Consider the following 19,590-nt stretch of genomic DNA (forward strand, 5'->3'; position numbering starts at 1 on the left):
CACACAATGGTCATCCTTCTTGGTTTTCTTCTGTTTTGCATAATGTATCTTCGGTATTCTAAGTCTCTGGTCTAATATCCGCTTATCAGTGAGTGCATATCTAGTGACTTCTTTTGTGATTGGGTTACCTCACTAAGGATGATAAAAAGAACTATTCAAAGAATCAACCAAACCAGGAGCTGGTTCTTTGAGAAAATCAACAAGATAGATAAGCCGTTAGCCAGACTCACTAGAGGGCACAGAGACAGCATCCTAATTAACAAAATCAGAAATGAAAAGGGAGACATAACAACAGACCCTCAGGAATTCTTATGTTCAACAGATCATCCATAATTTCTAGTGTACTTAATATCTGAGATAAAATCAATACAAAATATGTATTGGAAAACAGGCAACTTTTCATGTGACCATATTAGGAGATGATTTATTTTTTTCATTATTTAATATTTTTCATGCAACATATTTTGATCACTCTTTTTTTTTCTATCCCAGTTTCCTCAGAGTGTCTAAACCTCTCCACCAACCCCTCTTTACACTTCCCGGTCTCTCTAAAAAACAAACAAATAAATCTAAAATGAAAATCCAAGCAAACAAAAATCAGTAATACTAAACTACACAAAATAAAAAGCACACTCAAAAGAATGGGTCTCTTTTGATTGGGTCAACTATTCCTGTTATGGGACCTGACCAAAAGTGTGGTGGGTATATCACTTCATTGGAGAAACTTCCATCCTCCATTGGCAGCAGGTAGCAATAGAAAAAGCTTTTTGGTTAGAGGTGGGACTTCCTGTCCACTTCCACTTCTTTATAGTGGACTCTTAGCAGGCTTGAGTTTGTGCAAATCTTGGGTGTGCTGTCAGCTTCTGTGACTTCATATGTATATCAGCCCTATTGGGACAGATGATCTTAAAGACATGATCTCAAATACATACATTTGCAAATACACAACCACTCATATTACTTGTTATTTTCATATTTTAAGTAACTGAATGGTGACCTAACATCTTCCTTGTTTTCTTGCTTAGTTGCTTAGTTAAGTCCTATCATAACAACATAGCCTTTGATGGTATGCCTTTGATTTAGTCTTTTCAGAGCAGTCTGTCCTTGAATCCTTCTACATGTGCTCGAGCTCCTTCCTAATTATTGTGATCGTTTGTTCAGCCCCCTTTAGTATACATGTTTTCTGATGTGAACCATCAGTCTTGAGACATTGCAATTTCAGCATTTCTACCATGACCGAAATTTCCTTCATTTTACTGAAATGTAACTAAATTTTGATATGGTAAGATTAAATAGTTCTGCTATAACATTGCTAATAAGTGTTCTTCAATATTAGAAAGCACACTAGTTTGCACTTTTATAATACAGAATTTGTGGAAATGTGCAGTGTGAAGTATCATATTGAGGCCTTAACAATGCTTTAGGCTTTTCTAAAAATCTGATTCAGTGGAACTTAAAAAGTCACACCATTCCTATTCAAGTTATGGACAACACAATTGGATAATGAAGTAAATTAAGGACTTAAATAACTCAAACAATTTTAGTGAGTTAGGTATTAAGTGAATTACAGACATTATGTGAACTTTATGTGCATAGAGAACCATGTTCATTTTGTATTGCTTAATTATTCAGAAAATACGAAAAGGGCAGATCTTAATGTTAGCATTTTCAGTAATAGATTCTATTTTTCTAGCATCGAATATATCTAAAGGTGGATGGTGAAGCTTTCAGTATAAAATATTTTCTTAGATCCCCTGGAATTATGGAAAAAATGTTTCTCTTCTTCACCAATCTTTATTCCATTCAGAATACTCACTGTAGGAATGTGTTAATTTGCATCATCTCCTAGAGACAAGAGTGAGAAGGAACAAATATTCTATTGGACTAAAGTTCTATGTAGAATTATAGATTTCCATTTTAGATCATGAGCCCCTGCAATTATATTCATTCATTCAACCATAAAAAGCTTTTTGAGACATGCTCTGGGAGGATTTCTGGGAATTAAACACAAATTCTTCCCACTTCAGAGCTCCTGGAAGCTGCAATCCAATAGGTGAGTTAAATACACATGCATGTCTGTGATACTAAAGACATAGATATATGCTACTCATATCAGAAGGTGAAAAGCATGCTTTCCACAGGGAAAAAGAGCATTGTATTTGTGGTATGCCTGCAAAGACCAGAATTTGGATAGATGAGAGCAGAGACAACAGCTAGAGATAAAAAAATAACATGAGAAAAAGTTTTTTCTTCACATATATTTTCCAGGAAATGAATATAAAATAATAATAAAAATGAACCAACAAAACCCATTTTGTTTAACTAAGTTAAACTTCTTATCAGATATAGGTACCTAAAATATGAATGCATTTTCACATTTTCAAGTGCATTTAGTAAATTAACCAAAATGAACCATATGCTGAGATATAAAGAAATCTGAATACATTTTAGAGGTTCATGTCTGTGCTCTAAATACATTGTTAAAAAGTGAAAACTAAGACTTAATAAATTAAGCAAAATTCTCCACATTTTGAGGAGGTAGAATACTTAGCTTTAAGTAACTTGTTGACTAACAGGGCAAGTTGATAATTTGACTCTATTTTGGACTGAACTATAACTGAAGTGCCTGGCAGTACGGCTTGTGATGCAAAGCATTGCCTAGAGAGAGATAAGTATGCATGTGGCAAAAGAGAGAACTGGCAACAAATGATTTACATTTCTTTTCATAAGCAGGTACAAAAAGGCAATGAAAAATGCATGGAAAGTAGCCAAAAATAAGTCAGGAAGTCCAACATAACAATTGAAAGTAAATACCAGATTATAAAAAATGACATTATACTTTTAAAAGGATAAAATAGTTGCTAACCCTCTTTTTGTGAAAAAAGAAGTCAACTATCAGATCACCCCCCAGAGGCATACTAAATATTATAAAAATACCACTAACTTAAATATTTAGGAAAAGTCATAAATCAAGTATGTTTTATGTGTTAGTAAAGAAAGACCATGCCCCCCCCCCAAAAAATGCTTTTTAAAAATGTGGTGGTATCTTAAAAGAGGTTTCTATTCCTGCCTAAATCATCATGCCCAAGAAGCAAATTGGGCGGAAAAGGGTTTATTCAGCTTACACTTTCATCACCAAAGGAAGTCAGAACTGGAACTCAAGCAGGTTAGGAAGCAGGAGCTGATGCAGAGGCCAAGGAGGGTTGTTACTTACTGGCTTGCTTTCCCTGGCTCCCTCATATTGCTCTCTTATAGAACTCAAGACTACCAGCCCAGGAATGGCACTACCCACAATGGGATCTCCCATTCTTGATCACTAATTGAGAACATGCCTAAAATGGATCTGGTGGAGACATTTCCTCAAGGGAGACTGCTTTTTCTGTCATTCCTCCAGCTTGTGTCAGTTTGACACACAAAACCCGGCAGTACAAGTGGTTCAAATGAAATTTGTCCCATATGCTTGTATGGAGTAGCACTATTAGGAAGTATGGTGCATGTGTGACCTTGTTGAACCAGTTTGTCACTGTGGGCAAGCTTTGAAGCTTCAGACACAAAGCTAGGACCAGAGTGTATATATATATATATATATATATATATATATATATATATATATATATATATATATATATAGAGAGAGAGAGAGAGAGAGAGAGAGAGAGAGAGACTAAATTCTATTCATGACTTAGAAGAATCAATACTATGATAAAATCATTTTCCCTAATCGATGTGTTTATTCAAAGCAATTCTTATCCAAAACATTTTAGTTTGGCATTTGGAGGGATTCAGAAAGCTAATTTTACATTTTACATCAAAGTCTACTAGGGCAACAGTATTCAAGATATTATTGGAAACAGGAGGAAAATATAAACTGTCAAATACCATTGAGCATTTTAGCAAATGCACTAATTAATTATAATTAATGAGACAGGAAGATCAAATCCAAGAACAAATAGTCTGGGAAATATCTTACTTTTTTTTTTTTTTTTTTTTTTAAAAAAAAACAATTTAGCGCAATGGATCATATCAGTNGCAAATGCACTAATTAATTATAATTAATGAGACAACTATAGCATGTACAAAAACAAATTTTCTGAGAATTATATTTTTTTTTTTTTTTTTTTTTTTTTGGCAAAAAAACAATTTAGCGCAATGGATCATATCAGTGTTTTCAGTGTTGCTTAAGGAGATTCAACATCCATGAATTAAAAATATCTGTTTAGTTCCTACGTTGCACTGTTCATTAGGATGTATTTCAGATAGATTGTAAATAATTACTATGATGTGTAACATTTAGACTGAGACAATTGTAAAGAAACACTGTTAGTAATAAAACTGACAATAATTAATTGCAGAACTCTAACTAGAAAACAGAAGTATATTAACTATAAATATAAAACTGGATGTAGAAAGGAACAGCGAAGCACTCAGAGGATAGCACAATACACTAAAGACCTTGAGAAAGACAAGAAAACATTTGGAACATAGCGCAGAACCCTATAGACCTTGAAGCAGACAATAGTGTTTTAGGACAAGCAGCTTATGAATATACAGAGTGTACCGTGAATTAAAATAAACCATCGCGGATGGCAGAGTACTTGCCTGGTATGCATGTGCAATCCTCAGCCTTGAAAATTTGAGTCACCCTTAAAAGGGGTAGATGATATAAAACTACAGAGGGCTGGAATCTACTATGTAACAAGAAAAGAAAGTACATCATAGAAAAGTTAATACACTGAAATTCAAGAAGAGGCCAAGCCCAGTTCCAAAGGGAAGAAATATTAAATTTCAAAACAAAAAAATAATGAAGATAGAAACAAACAAAAAGAAAGAATGAATCTAACATGCTCTTTTTTTTTTTTTTTTTTTTTTTTGTAGGGTCTTTTTGTTGTTGATTTTTGCTTTTTATAAAATAAACCTAGCTGGAAGACCTAAACAATCAATGAAACCAAGACAAGAGATCAGTCAAATGAGAAGAAATAGAAATGAACAGGGAAACATTGCAATGGACATCAAGAAATATAAACTATTACAAGGAAAAACTTAAATAAAAAACAGTAGAAACAAAACAAAGAAACAAAACAACCAAAAGAAACCAAACCAGCAAAAACAAACAAAACCCCAAATAAACATAAAGCAAAAGAAAAAAAGAAACTCCAGTACTTCTAGATATATAACAAAGCCATAATTTTCAAGAACATTTGAATAGGAGCACAAAGCCTCCTGAGTAAAATGGCTTGGCCCAGAAGGGTCAATTTAAGAATTCCACCAGATAGTTAATGAAGATCAACAATCACCTCTTTCATAAATATTTCTTAATTTCTTTTTCAAATCCTGTATTACTCACAAACAGAACCAACCAACCACCACCAATAACAACAACATCAAAACCCCAAATATTCCCCCAGAAAAGGTAATGACATAGTAATAAAAGAAAATTTTTGAAAAAATATCTCTTAATAAAACACTTGCAAACTGAATTAATAAGCACATATTAAAACCATTCACCATGATTAAATATAATTATTCTGGACTCTCAGGAATGTTTCATCATAAGTGTTGAATGTAATAAAACATATCAATGGACTTAGAGAGAAAAATGACACACTCCACATAATAGATGAGTGAGAGAGAGGAAATCTTGATAGATATATTATATGGAAAATTATTTTAATTTATAAAAGAGTCCTGCAGAATCCATGATGTCCACATTTTTAATAGCTGAATAGTAATCCATTGTGTAAATATACCACATATTCTGTATCCATTCCTCTGTTGAAGGATATCTGGGTTCTTTCCAGGTACTGGCTATTATAAATAGGGCTGCTATGAACATGATGGACCATGTGTCCTTGCTATATGTTGGAACATCTTTTGGGTTTATGCCTAGGAGTGATATAGATGGGTCCTCAGGTAGCACTACGTCCAGTTTTCTTAGGAATTGACAGACTTATTTCCACAGTGGTTGAACCAGCTTGCAATTCCACCAACAATGGAGGAGTGTTCCTCTTTGTCCATATCCTAGCCAGCATCTGCTGTCACCTGAGTTTTTGATCTTAGCCACTCTGATTGGGACTGAGATGGAATCTCAAGGTTGTTTTGAATTGCATTTCTCTGATGACTAAGAATGTTGAACATTTCTTTAGGTGTTTCTCAACCATTCAAGATTTCTCTCTTGAGAATTTTCAGTTATCTCTGCATCCTATTTTTAAAATTGGTTATTTTGGATTTTTGAAGTCCTTGCACTCTTTATATATTTTAGATATTAGCCCTCAATATCTAAGGATAGGGTTAGTAAAGATAGGATGTAGGGTTAGTAAAGATCTTTTCCCAATATGTAGGTTTTATCCTCAAAGGTCCCATTTCTCAATTGTTGATCTTAAAGTTAAGCAATTGGTGTTCTGTTCAGAAAAACTTCCCCTATGCCCATGCATTCAAGGCTCTTTCCCATTTTCTCCTCTATTAGATTAAGTGTATCTGGTTATACTTTGATGTCCTTGATCCACTTGGACTTGAGCTTTAGCAAGGTAATAAATATGGATCAATTTTTATTCTGCTACAAGCAGACCACCAGTTAGTATATGATGGAACTAGAAAATATCAGCTTGAGTGAGGTAACCCAGACACAGAAAGATACTGCAATGTATGTATTCACTGAAAAGTACAGAATACCCATGATACAACCCACAGATTCTATGAAGTTTAACAACAAGGAAGGCCCAAGTGAGCATAGTTCAATCACTCTTAGAAGGAGGAGCAAAATAATCATAAGAGGGAGAGGTAGGGAGGGACTTGAGCAGCAAAGGGAAGGGAGAAGGAGGGGGAAGATCAGGTATGGGAGAACCCAGAGGGTCAGAAGAATGAATAGATATACGCAACTGTGGAGGGTAGGGGGTAGGGAGAACCTCTAGGAAGTCCCAGAGACCTGAGATATTAGAGTCTACCAGGACTCAATGGGGTTGACCTTATTCTAAATACCCAACAGTGGGGAGATTGAACCTGAAAAGACCACATCCAGTAGACAGACAGGACCCCCAGCCTAAGAATGGGCTCCCCAACCTGCCTTCAAATTTTTCTTTTGTCCAGAATTGTTCTTGTGTAAAAGAAACACAGGGTCAAAATGAATCAGATACTGACAGGAAGGCCATTCAGCAATTGGCCCAACTTGAGATCTATCCCATGCATAGACAGCAAATCCTGACACTCTTACTGATGCCATGTTTTGCTGGCAGACAGGAACCTAACATGGGTGTTCTCTGAGAGGGGCTACCTGCAGCTGACTGAGGCAGATGTAGATACTTAATACTTACAGCCAACCATTTGACTGAGGTCAGGTACTGCTATGGTAGAGTTAGGGGAAGGATTGAAGAAGTCAAACCCATAAGAAGACCTAACCCAGACCCCTGGGAGCTTCCAGAGACTAAGCCACCAACCAAATAGAATATATGAGTTGGTCTGTGGCTCCTGTAACATATGTAGCAGAGGACAGCTGAGTCTGAATTCAATGGGAGAGGATGCACCCAATCTATAGAGAATTTCATGCCCCAGAGAAGCGGAATGCTTAGGTGAGTTTAGAAGGGTGTGGGTAGCTTGGTGAGTGAGTGAGGGGTGCACCTTCTGGGAGTTAAAGGGGAGGGGTGTGAGATAAGGAACTCTTGGAGGGGGGACCTGGAAGGAGGTCAACATTTGAAATGTAAATATATAAAATAAATTTAAAAATAAGGCATGAGCACTGTCTTAGTCAGGGTTTCTATTCCTGGACAAAACATCATGACCAAGAAGCAAGTTGGGGAGGAAAGGGTTTATTCAGCTTATACTTCCACATTGCTGTTGATCACCAAAGGATGCAGGACTGGAACTCAAGCAGGTCAGAAAGCAGGAGCTGATGCAGAAGCCATGGAGGGATGTTCTTTATTGGCTTGCCCCCCTCTGGCTTGCTCAGCCTGCTCTCTTATAGAACCCCAGACTACCAGCCCAGAGATGGCACCACCCACAAGGGGACCTCCCCACTTGATCACTAATAGAGAAAATGCCTTACAGCTGGATCTCTCATGGAGACACTTCCCCAACCGAAACTCCTTTCTCTGGGATAACTCCAGCTGTGTCAAGTTGNCACAAAGCTAGCCAGTACAAGCACATTAATGAACATTTACCCAATAAAGTAAATGAGGAGCTAACAGTCACATGAAAAGATTATCAAAAAACAGCTTTTGTCTTTAAGATAAAAGCCAATTTAAAATACTGCTTCACAATCATAAAACAATCATTTTAATCACTCAAAGTAAAGAGTGTTGCTGCATATGTGGGGAAATGAAAGCCATCATACATGCTCTCACCTATAAAATAGGATATTTTAAAAAAGCATTCCTGTTTATTACAAAGTGAAATATATGATAAATACATCAAACTAAGTACATACCGGAAAGAAAATATGTCTGAGTGAGTACCCACATACAGGCATTGATAGCAGAATCATTTATAACAAAAAACACAGGGCCAGTAAAGTGTTGATACATTTAAAGCAGAGATGCTCAGAATCATCACATTAAGTGAAAGAGCATAGGCATACAGAACTAGTTTTAGGTTATTATTTCATATTTTATATCTAAAAGCAAACTTATGAAGATAAATACTGTGCTTGTGTATGTAAGGGTCTAGGAATGAGAATCATAATTACTTCTGAATTACAAGTAGACCTCAGCTCTACTTCTTCGATATAGATTTATGCTAAACTTAGATTGTTCCCATCAAGGTATGTCTCCAAAACTGTTCCTAAAATGAACGGTTTCTTTAAACCTAATTAATAAAATATATGAAGATTACAATTTAATGAAGCAAATTAAAATTATGCCTTGTTTCAGATTATTCTGCAAAATTTTGTAAATTTTCATGTGCTTGAGAAGGAAATTGTTGATAATTATTGATGTTCTCTTTAAATCATATATCTTTCCTATATTTCCAGGTTTTTTTTTTTTTGTTTACAAAATGATATTCTTAAACACCCTGATATTGATTTTTCCATCCTGAGATCTAGAACTCACATTAATGATGGATTTTAGCAGTAGTTACTTGAAACAAAACAGTTCCCCATATTGCATTAGGAGGGTGTTTAATAATTAACATCTGAGTGCCCCTATTTAGTTGTTTTTCTGATTCCCAATATGGTTTGCTTTGGTAAGTGCTAGTTCTCCACTGACTTTGAATAAACATGGTTGTTAGAAACATTGTGAGTCATTTTGTTTGTTTTTCCTCGGTTTATCTATTCCTTTTACTACTTATGTCTACATATTATAGCATTAAATTTAGTTAAATTAAAAAATCAGTATTGATATGTCTATCTACAAATTATAATTTGCTAGCATCATTTTAAATTTTATGAGCTTGATGTCAGAATTTTACATAACAAAATGTCTGTTATTTTTATTGTTATTATGGATATTCTTTTTTTTAACTGATGTTTTCTATGAATAGTGGTAGCAGAATATCTTTTTTATATCTTTATGTATACTTTGGTTCCTAGGAGATGGCTCAGTGTATAAAGCCTGAAGATCTGAGTTCCATCTCTGGAACTGCAATATATGAAAGAACATATTCATGCAAGCTATCCTTCAACTTCCATTTGACTAATGTACACATATAAATCAACATACATACAGTAAACTGTGAAAATAAGCATATATGTGTATATTGCATAGTTATATTTTATATGATATCCGAAAGTATGGATGTATGACATCTAAAGGGGGATTTCAAGCACTTTGCTTTACTGGGATTATTAATATTTGAGGGTTTAAATCTATCCCATATTTTGCATTTATTACATTTATTCTTTTAAATTTATTTTTTCTCTAAAGAAATAAACTGTTAAAACTAAACAAAATATATTCTACAGTAAAATTCCATTTTCCCATTCATGAATGCACGCAGCTTCCCTCAGGTCTTCTGTCCTGCTTTATACTGAAACATTTGCTTCAAGTTGTAATCTATATTGGCATATCATTTTACCCAAGATCCATAATAACATTCTATGTGTTGTGGGTGTTAACAAACAGATATGGAGTTGCATTTAATATTGTACTATATAGAAGAGTTTCACTGTCCTAAACTTCTCTGCTATTTAGTCAGCATTTGGCTTTTAATACATGAAAAGCAGCATCATTTTCTATGTATTTTCAACTCTTTGAACAACAGGTACTTGGCATCATAGTTAGCCACCTACTTGGATAAACTTTGTTAAATTAATTACATATATTTGCATTTCTCCACAGTTCTTTGTACTTGGCAATACAATTATTTTTAATAAACATAATTTCTCATTTTATTTTCTGGAAAAGTCACATTTCATTTGCTGAAGGACATATTGAGTTTAGTTAATCATGGTTAAGGTGTTAAGTAAAATTTTAATTCATTTGTGTAAACACCAGTGAGTAAACATTTCAAGGTATAATTTAAAACCTTTAAACATGTTTTTCTCAATCAACTAGTATGTTGTCCAGATCTTGACTTCTGAATATTATATTTGGTATTTAGTGTCATATTGTGTTGTGTAATGTGTGAACCATGAATTCTTCACTTTATATGCTCACTTTTAATTTGCATATCTCCTTTGGAAAAGTGTCTTAGTTTAAAATGACATATTAAATGATATAAAATCATACTTTGTTTTTCTCAGTGTTTAATTTTAAGAATTCTTAGAATATTTCACACGAATGTAATAGATCTGTCCTGTCTTTTGGCAAGATTTTTTTCCTCTCAGTTTATCTTTTATTTTCTCCTCTTGAGACTGTATTTCTATGGGAAAAAGTACTTTTAATTTTTTTCATTAATTAGTCCATTAGTTTGCATATCAATTGATATCCCACTTCCCAGTCATGCCTTCACAATAACCCCATCTCACAACCTCCCTCTCCTCGAACCTATTAAGATCTATGAGGGTGCTCCCCCACCCACCCTCTCTTGCACCACCCCTACAGCATCCCCTTACACTAGGCCATCCAACTTCCACAGGTTAAAGGGCTTCCCTTCCCATTGATGCCAGACAAGGCCATTCTCTGCTACTTCTGTCTCTGGAGCCATGGATCCCTCCCTGTAAACTCCTTAGCTGGTAGTCTAGTCCCTAGGAACACTGGTTAGTCCAGCTAACTGATGTTGTTCTTCCTATGTGGTTACAACCCCCCTCCCAGCTACTCCAGTACTTCCACCAGCTCCCCCACCAGGGTCTCTGAGCTTAGTCTGATGGTTGGCTTCAAGCATCTACATCTGTATTGGTCAGTTACTGGGATAAACCTCCCAAGGAGAAGTCATACCAGGTTTTTGTCAGCAAGTGCCTCTTATCAGTGATAACAGTGTCAGGTTTGGTGTCTGCAGACAGGACTGGGCAGTCTTAGGATGGCTTATCCTTTAGTCCTTGCTGCATTTTTTTTTCCTGTCTGTTGTTCCTTTGGACAGGAACATTTCTGTGTTAAAAACTTTGAGATTGGTTTGTGATCCCATCATATGACTAGGGGCCATGCCTATATACTGGAGATAGTCTCTAGAGGTTCTATGTCCCCTTCTCTGCTAAAATCATTCCGGTTAGGTCCTGGGAGCCTCTCACTTCCCTGGCATCTGGGACCTTCCAGTGGCTATCCCCATTTCCTCATGACCCCACCCTCTACATAGTTTCATTCAATTTCCTGACTTTCTGTACCTCTCTGCTGTCCCCCCCCCCAGTACCTGATACTGCCCCCCTTATTTCCTCCCCCTCCTTGCTCACTTCCAGGTCTCCCCTCCCTCCACTTCCCATGGTCACCCTGTTCCCCCCTCAATTCAGGAAAGAAGCAAGGACACCATGATCTTCTTGCCTCCTAAGCTCCATATTGTCTGTGGTTTGTATCATAGGCATTGTTAGTTTGGGGGCTAATATCCACTTATCAGTGATTATAGTCCATGTGTGTCCTTTTGTGACTGGGTTACCTCACTCGGGATTATATTTTCTAGTTTCATCTACTTGCCTGCAGATTTCATTGTTTTTAGCAGTTGAGTAGTACTGCATTGTATAAATGTACCACATTTTTTGTATCCGTTCTTTTGTTGAGGGACATCTGGGTTGATTCCAGGTTCTGGCTATTATAAATAAGGCTGCTATGAACATAGTGAACCATGTGTCCTTGTTATATATTAAAGTACCATCTGGGAATATATCCAGGAGTGATATAGCTGGGTCTTCAGGTAGAACTATGTCCAATTACCTGGCCGATTTCCAGAGTGGTTGTACCAGCTTGCAATCCCACTAGCAATGGAGGAGTGTTCTACTTTCTCCACATCCTAGCCACCATTTGCTGACACCTGAGTTTTTTATCTCAGCCATTCTGACTGATGTGAAGTAGAATATCAGGGTTGTTTTGATTTGCATTTCCCTGATGACTGAGGATGTTGAACATTTTTCTAAGTGCTTCTCAGCCCTGTGAGATTCCTCAGTTTAGAATTATCTCTTTAGCTCTGTACCCCATTTTTAACAGGGTTATTTGGTTCTCCAGAGTCTAACTTCTTGAGTTCTTTGTATATTTTGGATATTAGCCCCCTATCAGGTGTAGCATTGGTAAATATCTTTTCCCAATCTGTGGGTTACATTTTGTCCTATTGACAGTGTCCTTCACCTTACAGAAGCTTTTCAGTTTTATGAGATCCCATTTTTCAATTCTTGATCTTAGATCATAAACCATTGGTGTTCTGTTCAGGAAATTTTACCCTGTGCCTATGTGTTCAAGGCTATTCCTCCCTTTCTCTTCAATTGGATTCAGTGCATCTGGTTTTATGTTAAGTTCCTGATTCACTTGGACTTGAGTTTTGTACAAGGAGATAAGAATGGAATAATTTTCATTCTCCAAATGCTGACCTCCAGTTGAACCAATACCATTTGTTGAAAATGCTTTTCCCCACTGGATGGTTTTAACTCTTTTGTCAAAGTTCAAGTGGCCATAGGTGTGTGGGTTCATTTCTAGTTCTTCAGTTCTATTCCCTTGATCTACATGCTTGTCTCTGCACCAATACTGTTTAGTTTTTATCACTATTGCTCTATGGTATAGCTTTAATCTTAATAAACCCCACACTGTCCATGAAAATTTCTCATGATTGTACTTGTGTCTTTACAATATTATTAATGCACGTGAAACCAGAAAGAATTTCTCCTGCGATATTTGTTAGAAATATTTTGTTAAGGTATGTCATATATTTGAGTGAGAATTTTGTAGTTTTGTGTGCTTATATACTTCATACAGATATTCCATAGTTCAAATTATATTTATCAAGAACAATATGTGTTTCATTCATTAATTTCACTTTGTTGAAGATCAGTTGGTCACATTTATGGGGGACTTTCTAGGTTGCACAAGAATACCATTGTTTGCCTGTATTTTTATCAGCACCACATTATTTTCTTTGTTATAATTATATAGTAAACCTTGATACCAGTATTCAATTTTCATTCAATTATGTCATTTATGATTTGATGTTGGCTTTAGTGAATCATTTTCATTCCTAAATAAACTATAGAATTAGTTGGTTTATATTCTAAAGAAACTTGATTCATATACCATTGAATAAATAAATGAAGTTGGCAATGAAACCTTGGTAATGATAGCTATTCACTATTTGCAAATTTATTTAACTAATTTTTTTATTTAGTTTTCTCTGAATTTTGTAGAGGTTTTATATATTTCTCACATATGTTTAGTTTTGTATTAGGTACCAATGAAATCATATATATATATATATATATATATATATATATATATATATATATACTTTTTTAAATTTTCAAATTTCCATTTTTTACTGATGATCTAAAATAAAACAATTTACTTTGTTGTGAGAAGATGTTAATATGTAGGCACTTCTAAGAACCTAGTACTGTTTTTCTCATAATTTGTTATTTTCTAAACAATGAGCAATTTGTCCACAGCTTTGCTGTGATCAGTATTTTACTCAATGCTTAAAAGAAAGCCCGAGGAACCCTGTGGGGTTCCTGTCTGCACTGATCTCTACTCTTTATTGTGTTTTGTAAACTCTGTCTTTCTTGATCTCCCTGACTTCAAATCCATATCCTAATCCTATATAGTCTCTGGGTTTCTCTATCCTACATTTCATCCTAGAAAATCTTAAAAGATAATCATCTGAGAGAATAGAAATACTCAAAACTATTTAATCAACTCACGTCAGAGACTGTTCATTTTTGTTCAATGCTAAATATATTCTTCATTTTTATGTTTTATTCTTTCATCCATTGCTCCCTCTCTTTCTCCCTTTAACTCTTTCTTTCTTTTCCATCCAACCTCCTTTCTTCTTCACTTTCTTATACTAGAAATACAAATTCTCCAAATTGCCGGCTTTAGAATTAATGCATATGAAACCTTTACTTGATAAAAAGAATTGACTATTTTTATTCATACTTCTCTGAGCTCTTTTCCATCATTAAAGTTGTTTATTGACTTACTATTATACCAATTATTATCATAGTTTTCTAAATATTTATATTATTAAATGCATTAGTAAGTTCTAGCCAAACCCAATATTGTATGATTCTAAGAGATCAGACTATGGGCTTGAACATTAAATATATCTAAAAATCAAATTAGAATTTTTGTTAACAAGTTAAGTGTAAACCAGTTACTCAAAATATTACTTCTCATGTTCATTTGTAATAATTTTAATTTACATAAATTTATTTACAATAAAATTTAGTTTTCAAAATCTATTTAAACTTTGACATGAACCTTACATTTATATTACAAAACAGTTTGAGTATTATAGAATACTCAGAAATTAGCTGTTTTTCTTTTTATTTCAAAATATTTAGAATTGAATATACAGGTTAAAATTACAGAATTTTCTAATCATACAAGTATTCTATGAGCAGAATTGAATACAACGATTCTTGTTCAAACTTTTTATTTTTAATTTCTGGATCTATTTTACAATTGTTGAGGACATAGTCTTTTCATTTTTTGTGCTTTGCATTAAGTTCATGCATGCTTAGTGCCATGGCTATCAGAAAATGTTAACAGGATCACTTTTATGTCCTTGGTTTATCTGGATGCCTAACATTTCTTTACTTTCATGTAAAGAATCAAAGGTTCAGGATAGTATAGTAACAATCCTGTGTTGAATGGGATAAACAGGAAGAATACAATATTATTAAATTGGCTGTTATTTAAACAGGCTACTTCCTTAACCTGCTAATGGCCCGTAGAATCTACTCTATAAACTGTGCAAATCACAATCACTTACTGGTGACAATTTAGTAAATAAGTGGCAGCAACAAGCACATTTATTTTCATTATGTACAATCCATTGGATTGAAGCAGCAAGGAAAACTTCAACTCTATTTCAGCACATAAATAGGGAGCTGCTGCCTGTGACCTAAAAGAGCTAGAATATCGTCAGTCTAAAACCAATTGTCCCACAGCTCTAAGTTTTCATTTTTTCTTTTCTTTTTTTTTTAATTAAAAATAGCTTTTTCCATTCATTATATTCTGATTACAGTTTTCCCTTCTACTACCTCTCCCATTCTTCTCACTCCCTTCTAATCTGGATCTACACTTTTTTTTTTTTTTTTTTTTTTTGTCAATTCTTGGGAAAAACAAAGAGGTATCCTGGAATAATAATCCAATGACGTAAAACTCCAAAACAAACAAATGAATATGAAAGACAAGAACCAAACAGAAAAAAGAGTTAACGAAAAAGCACAAGAAACACAAATAGATGCATATAAACATGTTTTTACACACAGGAATCCATAACAACCCAATACCACAATCCATAATATATACACAAAGGTCATGAAGGTAAGGGATAAATCAAAAACAAAACCAACAACAGCAAAACCACTGATGTGACATTACATTATGAGACAAGGAATATCAAGACATACTACCTGATGGAACTAGGTGGCTGGTTCCCACAAAAATCACACCAAGCAACATAAATCCTGTGGGAGGTATATTAAAGGGAGGGGGAAGGAGGTCACTGAGGCCACCTTTTGGGGAAGAAAAGAGGAGTGTGCATAGGGGATTGGGCAGTAGGAAAAATGTGGCTCTTTATACAGACCACAGCACATGTGCAGTGGGACGTGAAACACAGTCAGCACTAGGAATGTTTGGCCTCTGGGCAACCAATGGTGACATATCTTGTTGTTGCTGGGTTGTCTGATGGTCCCATTGTTGCCAGGCAGGCCTGGTTGTAGAGGTTGATTGCCAACATCCCCTTCTTTTTCTTATTATTAAGAGGAGAACAAAAATGGGGAAGGGCAATGGTAAGGTGGAAATAGGGCATTGCGTTTCTTAAACGGCTGCCTGCTGTCAAATGGCATCGTAAATTTAGGGGTATAATTGATCATCAGGACACATTTGAAAGTTTTTGGCATCGGGTTCTTTCTGTGGCCACCAGTTGGCAATCCTGTAAGAATAATTGATTAATCATTTGGTTGGAAAAATTTCTGGATTTGTCCTTGGAGGAATATGTAGAAGGGTGCAAATAATAAAAGCAGAAAAGTGACAAGAATCAGGAACGGCAATATTTATTTCCATATAGGGTTTTCAAACACCCAGTGATCAGAGGCATTGAGTTGTCCCTTACATTTGTAGAGGTCTGTTTGGAGTTGTTGGATTTATTCTGTGCCAAACTGGTTCATATCGAAGCAGCATTTTTCTTGGAGAAAAAGGGAAAGACTACCCTCTTCAAAACAAAGAAGGTCTAGTCCCCATTGGTTTTCAAGTACCACTGCAGCCAGGGATCAATTTGTCCTTGGAAAGTGAGTGTGTTTGGGGTCACCTGTTGAAATTCTTTGACAAACTGGGAAGAGATTTGATGACACAAGTTTAGGAAGGTGGCCAATCCTGCTGTTCCAGTGGCAACACTCATGGTTATTCATATACTAGCCCAGAGGGGTAAGATCTCAATTGCTCTTTTATTATCCCCGGGCAGCTATTGAGTCCACAACTGGAATTGATCAGAGCTCCTTTCTGCATATCACCCTTAATTTAAGGAAGAGAAACAACAATATGCAAATTTCTGACCAACTGGCAGGCAGAAAATGATATATCTTGAGTACCACAAAGAACTTATGTGTTCTAGATTTTAGGGCACTGCGGTAGAGATGAGGTATCAAGAGTTATGGTTTTGTTACAGTCTAGGGAACTTAATGCTCCTACAGAATGTGTCATTTTTTTTAAATGGCATTTTAATTTTCTTATATTATTATTATTATTATTATTATATCTTTTTTCACAGTCCAGTTGCCATCCCCCTGCTGGTCCATCCTCTGACCCATCCCCATTCTGACCCCTCCCCCATCCCCAAGAGGCTGTCCCCACCACCCCCAGCCCCACACCACTAGACCTCCAAGTCTTGAAACCTCAAGTCTCTAGAGGGTTAGGTACATCTCTCACTGAGGCCAGACCAGGAAGTCCTCTCCTGTATATGTGCTGGAGGCCTCATATCAGCTAATATATGCTGCCTGGTTGGTAGCTGGTTCAAAACATGGCTTTTTATTGGGGTCACAGTGCATGCTTAGATGGTCATATGACAGAGGCATTTGAGCAGCTAATGATGATGTGTCTTGTCTCTGGGTTGTCTGAGAGCCCCATCATAACAAGGTGGGGTCAATCGTAGATGTTGCTTGGTAGTCACATTGTATCCAGGCAGGGCTGGTCGTAGAGGTTGCTCATCACTGACACTACCATTGGGTTAGTTTTCGTGTTAGCGATCTACTGCTAGGGATGTGATCTGCCCTTAAGAGTGATTTGATTTCCCAGTTTGACTCCCTTGCAGATAAATAATTTTTCTCTTACAAGTAGTTATCATTTTGATGACGTTTCTTGATTATTGATTGAGTCTATTCCTTTCAACTTTAGAATCCCATCTGGTGCAAACATATGCTGGCCCTGTACATCTTATCAAGTCACATGGGTATCATCACTGCTGTGTTTAGAATGCCTTGATTCTTGATGTCTTCCATCTCTTTTAGTACTCAGTATTCCAATGTATGCCATGCTCTGCATATTGTCTGTCAGTAGGTCTATGTATATGTTGCCATATGCCACAGGAGGATGCCTAATAATCACTGAGCAAGGCAGTGGTGTATGAGTATAGCAGAATGTTACCAGGAGTATCATTTTATTGCTATACTTTTAATAGGGCAATAATATTTGTTCATGTCCTTGTCCTATCTAGTCTCAGGTTCTTGGCCACCCAATCAGCATTGCTTATGGGTTACATCTCTTTTAGTGGTCTGTAACTTAAATCAGATATTAGTGGGTTACTTCCACAAAATTTTGCCACTATTGTAACAGCACATCTGCAGAGTGATTGCTCTTGTAGATCAAAGCATTTATAGTTGTTTTTGTGTTTACCTGTCTTCTTTGATAGTTTGCAGAGATTCTTCAAGTACCATGAATACTAGTCCATAGGAGTAAAGGCCGTATGAAAGCACCAGTTTGACTTCCCTATGTTTAATGAGCTGGATAGTTGTTGCCAACAATAGAGCTTTGCTGTCAGTGTGGAGAGAACAATCAATAGTCTTGACAATAATTATCCGTGTGTGTGTGTGTGTGTGTGTGTGTGTGTGTGTGTGTGTGTGTGTGTGTTTCTCATGAGATCCCATTGGGCAACAACTAGATAATATGTACCCATACAACTAGATAATATTTGAACTTCAACTTCATTTGGTGATAACAGAGGCCTATTTGGAGCTTCCTCTCCCCCCATTATTTGGTGATTTCATTTATATCACCTTCATATATGTATACATTATAGGAAGCTTCTAATGTATTAGGTTTTACTTTTTATGGTGAAAAATGTATACTTAGAATTAGCCATCTGGACTGTTTAGATGATCCAATGGTATTGGCAACATCTAGAGCCTCATAATCAGGAGGCAAGTGAACATATGCCTTCTTTTCTCTGTCAGGCCTTATCAGGGGTATTGACTTTGGCCAAATCAATGTCACAGAGTTTCTTCATGACCTGTTTGATCTGGTGCTAGTTGGCTTTGACATTCACAATGAATACAAGCATGTTGTTATCTTCTGTTTTCTTCATGGCTGACTTAGTGGTCAGTGGGATTTTGATGTAGCATAGTGGTCAAGCTTGTTTCTCCTAGGCGCACTCTTTAAAGGATATTTTGGCTGCCTATGGAGCCTCAGGGAATTGGGCCACAGGAAAGTTGGTGACATTCAGATCTTCTTTTTGTGGCTGTGGACCCTTTTCAGCACTGCCTTCTTAGCTTTTGCTTCGGCTTTGGGAGGAGCTGGAGCTTCTTTCTTTGCTTTCTGAGCCATCTTGGCCATGTATTAGGTTTTCAAATGACTTCTTTCTCTTGGTTTTAACTGCCATTCCCATTTCCCATTTCTCTTCCCTTCCTCTTCCTGTTTGATCCCTTCATTCCAGTTCCTAACTTGTCGATTTATAATTAATTATCTATTGTATTTCTTCTTTCTAGGAAGATCCATGCCTCCCACATAGTCCCTTACTCTTTCTTAACCTCTGTTGTTATACTAATAGTGGCTTTATTTTCAAATTATAAGTCTTTTTAAAAGAAATAAAACGTTATTGTAC

The 19,590-nt window shown here is 35.9% G+C and overlaps 1 pseudogene; it reads right to left on the bottom strand.

Annotated features, from left to right (window-relative positions):
* Positions 1 to 18,818: 18,818 nt before the first annotated feature.
* LOC110338727 lies at positions 18,819 to 19,313 on the bottom strand (annotated as a pseudogene).
* Between the last annotated feature and the right edge of the window lie 277 nt (positions 19,314 to 19,590).

This window comes from Mus pahari, chromosome 22, assembly GCF_900095145.1.
Source record: "Mus pahari chromosome 22, PAHARI_EIJ_v1.1, whole genome shotgun sequence".
NCBI classification, from domain to species: Eukaryota; Metazoa; Chordata; class Mammalia; order Rodentia; family Muridae; genus Mus; species Mus pahari.